This window comes from Myotis yumanensis, unplaced genomic scaffold, assembly GCF_028538775.1.
Source record: "Myotis yumanensis isolate MYYU_CA2020_CCGP unplaced genomic scaffold, mMyoYum1.0.hap1 SCAF_1, whole genome shotgun sequence".
NCBI lineage: Eukaryota > Metazoa > Chordata > Mammalia > Chiroptera > Vespertilionidae > Myotis > Myotis yumanensis.
Window position 1 is genome coordinate 197,904,472 of NW_027223752.1, and position 6,708 is coordinate 197,911,179.

Consider the following 6,708-nt stretch of genomic DNA (forward strand, 5'->3'; position numbering starts at 1 on the left):
AAAGGAAATTGCTTATTTAGAAGAATATAAATAAAACTCAATTATTTATTGAGGAGGTTGGAAGATGGCGGCTGGCAGGACGGAGGTGAGGGAGAGGATGTGAGGGAGTGAGAGGTGAAGGGAGAGTGTGTGTGTGCGTGTGGTGTGTGTGTGAGTGAGTGAGGGCCAGTTGAATCAGACAGGCGTACCAGGGGCGGGCAGACCACACTCTCTGGACAGGGAGAGACTACTATGGCTGCGGGCACTCCCTGGACGGCAGGACTCGGGCACGGAGGCCACCCCACGCCATCTTGAAGGGGAGAGCGGCCATCTAGGAACTTAACAACACCACCCAGACAGGCCTGGGATACTGCCCACGACCCAGAAGCCACGCCAGCCAGGGTCCTGCTGCCCCACCCACAGACTCCCAGACCCTGAGACCTCCACCTCCACCTCCAAAGGATCACCGCACCGCAGCAGTGAGTGCAGCCTCCCCCTCCCCAGTGGCAGACCGGTGGGCACCACATTCTTGCATTTCTAGCCTGCAAGCCTCTGGAGCCCACAACCCCACAGGCAGCTCCTGGGAGCCACTGCAAGCGCCCGCTGAGTGCGATATTGTGCAAACGGGGTGCACTGCCCCACGGTAAAAATTATGAATTCACTCTTTCTGAATAACTTCCAATAGACACTGTCTCACAATTTCAACGCGGGGCCCCTTAGGGTGCATCAGAGCTCTGCGCAAAGGCACCACCAGAACCAAGATTTCCTACAGGCAGGCACCTGGAGCCCACCACCCCTCAGGCAGATCTGGGGAGCCACTGCGAGCCTCGCTGAGTGCGATATTGTGCAAATGTGGGTGGACTGCCCCACAGGAGAAATTCTGAATTCACTCTTCCTGAATAACTTCCAATAGGCCAGTGGTGGCAAACCTATGACACGCATGTCAGAGGTGACACGCGAACTCATTTTTTTGGTTGATTTTTCTTTGTTAAATGGCATTTAAATATATAAAATAAATATCAAAAATATAAGTCTTTGTTTTACTATGGTTGCAAATATCAAAAAATTCTATATGTGACACGGCACCAGAGTTAAGTTAGGGTTTTTCAAAATGCTGACACGCCGAGCTCAAAAGGTTCGCCATCACTGCAATAGACACTGTCCCACAATTTTAACACGGGGCCCCTTAGGGTGCGTCAGAGCTCTTTCTTCCAAACTCTTTCTATGAAGCCAGCATTACCCTAATCCCAAAACCAGATAAAGACACCACAAAGAAAGAGAATTACAGGCCAATATCTCTGATGAACATAGATGCTAAAATCCTCAACAAAATTCTAGCAAACCGGATCCAGCATTACATTAGAAAGACCATACACCATGACCAAGTGGGATTTATTCCAGGGATGCAAGGCTGATACAATATCCACAAATCAATAAATGTGATACACCATATAAACAAATTGAGAGGCAAAAATCACATAATCCTATCAATTGATGCAGAAAAGGCATTTGACAAAATCCAACACCCTTTTCTGATAAAAATGCTCAGCAAAGTGGGAATAAAAGGATCATACCTCAACATAATAAAAGCCTTATATGAAAAACCTACAGCCAACATCATACTCAATGGGCAAAAACTAAAACCATTTCCCTTAAAAAAGGAACAAGACAGGGATGTCTGCTTTCACCACTCCTATTCAACATAGTACTGGAAGTGCTAGCCAATGCAATCAGACAAGAAGAAGAAATAAAAGGTATCCAAATTGGTAAAGAAGAAGTAAAATTGTACCTATTCACAGATGACATGATACTGTACATAGAAAACCCTAAAGACTCCATCAAAAAACTACTAGGATTAATAAGTGAATTCAGCAATGTAGCAGGATATGAAATTAATGCCAAGAAATCAATGGCCTTTTTATACACCAACAATGAACTTACAGAAAGAGAGATTAAAAAAATAATCCCATTTACCATTGCACAAAAAAAATTAAGATACCTAGGAATAAACTTAACTTAGGAGGTAAAAGACCTATATGCTGAAAACTACAGGACATTGAAAAAAGAGATAGAGGAAGACATAAACAGATGGAAGAACATACCATGTTCATGGATTGGTAGAATCAACATCATTAAAATGTCCATACTCCCCAAAGCAATCTATAAATTCAACACACTCCCCACTAAAATACCAACGGCATATTTCACAGACCTAGAATTAACTCTCCAAAAATTCATCTGAAATAAAAAAAGACCCCAAATAGCTGCAGCTATCCTGAGAAAGAAGAACAAAGTAGGAGGGATCTCAATACCAGATATCAAGCTGTATTACAAAGCCACTGTTCTCAAAACTGCCTGGTACTGGCACAAGAACAGACATATAGATCAATGGAATAGAATAGAGACCCCAGAAATCGGCCCGAACCAATATGCTCAATTAATATTTGACAAAGGAGGCAAGAACATACAATGGAGCCAAGATAGTCTCTTCAATAAATGGTGTTGGGAAAATTGGACAGATATATGCAAGAAAATGAAACTAGACCACCAACTGACACCATACACAAAAATAAACTCAAAATGGATAAAGGACTTAAATGTACGACAGGAAACCATAAAAGTTCTAGAAGAATCCAAAGGCAACAAAATCTCAGACATATGCCGAAGCAATTTCTTCACTGATACAGCTCCTAGGGCACTTGAAACTAAAGAGAAAATGAACAAATGGGACTACATCAAAATTAAAAGCTTCTGCACAGCAAAAGAAACCATCAACAAAACAACAAGAAAACCCACTGTGTGGGAAAACATATTTGCCAACGTCATATCTGATAAGGGCCTAATCGCCAAAATTTATAGGGAACTCATACAACTTAACAAAAAGAAGATAAACAATCCAATCAAAAAATGGGCAAAGGATCTAAATAGACACCTTTCAAAAGAGGACATTCAGAAAGCCAAGAGACATATGAAAACATACTCAAAGTCACTAATCATCTGAGAGATGCAAATCAAAACAACAATGAGGTACCATCTCACACCTGTCAGAATGGCTATCATCAACAAATCAACAAACGACAAGTGCTGGAGAGGATGTGGAGAAAAAGGAACACTTGTGCACTGCTGGTGGGGATGCAGACTGGTGCAGCCACTATGGAAGACAGTATGGAGTTTCCTCAAAAAACTGGAAATGGAACTCCCATTTGACCCAGTGATCCCACTTCTAGGAATATATCCCAAGAAATCAGAAACACCAATCAGAAAGGATATATGCACCCCGATGTTCATAGCAGCACAATTCACCATAGCTAAGATCTGGAAACAGCCTAAGTGCCCATCAGTAGATGAATGGATTAGAAAACTGTGGTACATCTACACAATGGAATACTATGCTGCTGTAAAAAAGAAGGAACTCTTACCATTTGCAACAGCATGGATGGAGCTGGAGAGCATTATGCTAAGTGAAATAAGCCAGTCAATGAAGGAAAAATACCACATGATCTCACTCATTCATGGATAATAGAGACCATTATAAACTTTTGAACAATAATAGATACAGAGGCAGAACTGCCTCACACAGATTGTCAAACTGCAGCGGGAAGGCTGGGGAGGGTTGGGGGTCAAGAGGGAGGGGGGTAAGAGATCAACTGAAGGACTTGTATGCATGCATATGAGCATAACCAATGGACATAAGACACTGGGGGGTAGGGGAAGCTGGGGTATTGTCAAGGGTGGGGGAAAAAAAGGACACATATGTAATACCCTTTGTAATGCTTTAAGCAATAAAAAAAAATAAAAAATAAAAAAATTTAAAAATTTAAAAAAAATAAAATGTACACAAATTGAAAAAAAAAAAAATAGGGCAAAGGACCTAAGTAGACACTTTCCAAAAGAGGACATTCAGAAATCCAAGAGACATATGAAAACATGCTCAAAGTCACTAATCATCCGAGAGATGCAAATCAAAACAACAATGAGGTACCCTCTCACACCTGTCAGAATGGCCATCATCAACAAATTGACAAAGGACAAGTGCTGGAGAGGATGCGAAGAAAAAGGAAACCTCCTGCACTGCTTGTGGGAATGCAGACTGGTGCAGCCACTACAGTATGGAGTTTTCTCAAAAAGTTAAAAATGGAACTCCCATTTGACCCTGTGATCCCACTTCTAGGAACATATCCCAAGAAACCAGAAACACCAATCAGAAAGGATATATGCATCCCTATGTTCATAGCAGCACAATTTACCATAGCTAAGATTTGGAAACAGCCTAAGTGCCCATCAGCAGATGAATAGATTAGAAATTTGTGGTACATCTATACAATGGAATACTACGCTGCTGTAAAAAATAAGGAATTCTTACCATTTGCCACAGAATGGATGGAACTGGAGAGCATTATGCTAAGTGAAATAAGCCAGTCAGAGAAGGATAAATACCACATGAACTCACTCATTTGTGGAATATAATGAACAACATAAACTGATGAACAAGGACAGATCCAGAGATGGAGAGGCATTGATTGGACTGTCAGGCCTTGGAGGGATGGTAGGGGAGGGTGGGGGTAAGGGGGAGAGATCAACCCAAGGACTTATATGTAAGCATATAGGCCTAACCAATCAACACAACAACAGGGGGTGAGGGCATGAGCGGGGGTTAGTGGGTAATGTGGGGATAAGGACACATATGTAATATCTTAATCAATAAAAAATATATATATAAAAAAGAATTATGAGACATCCAAAAAATTATTTATTGAAATGCTAGCAGAAATTTTCTAGCACCCTAATTCAGTGCCAGATAGAAATACCAAGGAGAATCCTGTTCAGTGTATAGAAAATACACAGACAAACCAATAACAAAACATGGCAAACAAACTGAACCCTTCTGAGTTTAAGGTAATAAACAGAACTAACAAGAGTCAGAATTATCCCAGAAAATTTAGAGCAAACAATTGACCTTTTCTTACACTTGGAGGTCTTGATTATAGAGTGGTCGATCAATAGTTTAAAACTTTTATTAAGCCCTTACCATGTTCCAGGTTTTTACTACATACTGATGAAACAATAAGTAAGGTATAGTCCCTGCCCTTAAGACACTCAGACAATGGTGGTGTGAAAAAACTGTAACATAATGGATGCAATGATAAAGAATATGATATTTATTACAGAATAACAAAAGAAGGAGAAGGTCCTAGAAGACTCAAGGAAAATATTTTATATCAAAAGTGAGTCTTCCAGAGCATCAATTTGCCATGCGCCATGGTAATGACTCTGTGGTTTGAGAGAAGGGAACTAAGAACTTAGATTATTCACCTGAAACTGGCACAGGCTCTAATTTACACAATTCAATTACCATTTTCCAGTTTGCTAAACAATAAAGGGTCTAAACAGATCCAAAATAGATTCTCTCTGTGTTTTTCATATGTGTACATAATCCAAAACCCAGTTCCATTTCTAGTCAGTCAGGTTGATTAATCTCCAAAGGGGAAAACAGGTCATTTCCCCCACATATTTCTAGTGACTTGTTTCTAAAACAACCAGTTGTCTTAAAGAAACAGGTTCCTTATTATGGGAGCCATTTAATCAAAAGCTGGATTGTCTCCTCTAGAAATGTTTTGGAAGGTTTCTGAAATGGTTCAGCCTAAGAGCAGATCATTCCTATGGTCCCTTTCTGTCTAACATTCACACCATGATACACAAATAGTTCTAAGGAAGCATAAGACCTCTGTGAGAAAGTTTAGAGTATTGGAACACTTGTTTGCTTGTTTAATCTGGTGCACAACCATGAAAAAAAATCATCTAGAGCAGCGGTTCTCAACCTGTGGGTCGCGACCGCTTTGGGGTCACCTGAGACCATCGGAAAACACATATATAATTACATATTGTTTTTGTGATTAATCACTATGCTTTAATTATGTTCAGTTTGTAACAATGAAATTGGGGGTCACCACAACATGAGGAACTGTATTAAAGGGTCACGGCATTAGGAAGGTTGAGAATCACTGATCTAGAGTAAAGAAATCAAACCAATCAGAATTCAAATTTCTATTCAAAATAGAAATTCATTTTGGAGAAAAAGGCACTTCATGAAATTAAAGAATTAATTTTAAAGCAAGCAGAGTTCACAGGGCTTTCTCCAGGGCTACCTCTACATGTAACCTACCTCCAGGCATCAAAATTAGACTGAAATTACTAAAGCAATAAAAAATAAAACATTTGATACATTAATAAATGTTTCTCCTCTGAAAAAATTCATCCATCTAATCAATCATTCATTTCTTTCATCCTTCCATTTGTTTACCAATAGCTTTTGAGCATTTATAATGTACCAGGCAGTATTACAGAGTAGTCAAACAAGTTCTAAAAAAGAGAAACCAAGAAGAGGAAGAAGGAAGGTCAAAAGTCCTGAGGTGATTACAAGTCTGAGGGTTTGAAGAACTGTAAGAAGTTAATGTGCCTGGGGCAAAACTAACTAAAGAGAGATGGGTTAGATGAAATTGAAGAAATGGCTTGTGGGCCTTACGAAGAAGTTTGGATTTTATTCTAAATTTAAGACAAGATTTTGTGATCAATTTTCCATTTTCTAAAGATTTATCTGGCTACTCTAAAAAGAAAGAACTACAAGAGGACAAAAGTAGGAGGGAAATGAGTCAGGAGACACAGTAATCCAGAGAAATAATGGGGCTGACTTGTATTGAGGGAGAGGAGTCAGGAGACACAGTAATCCAG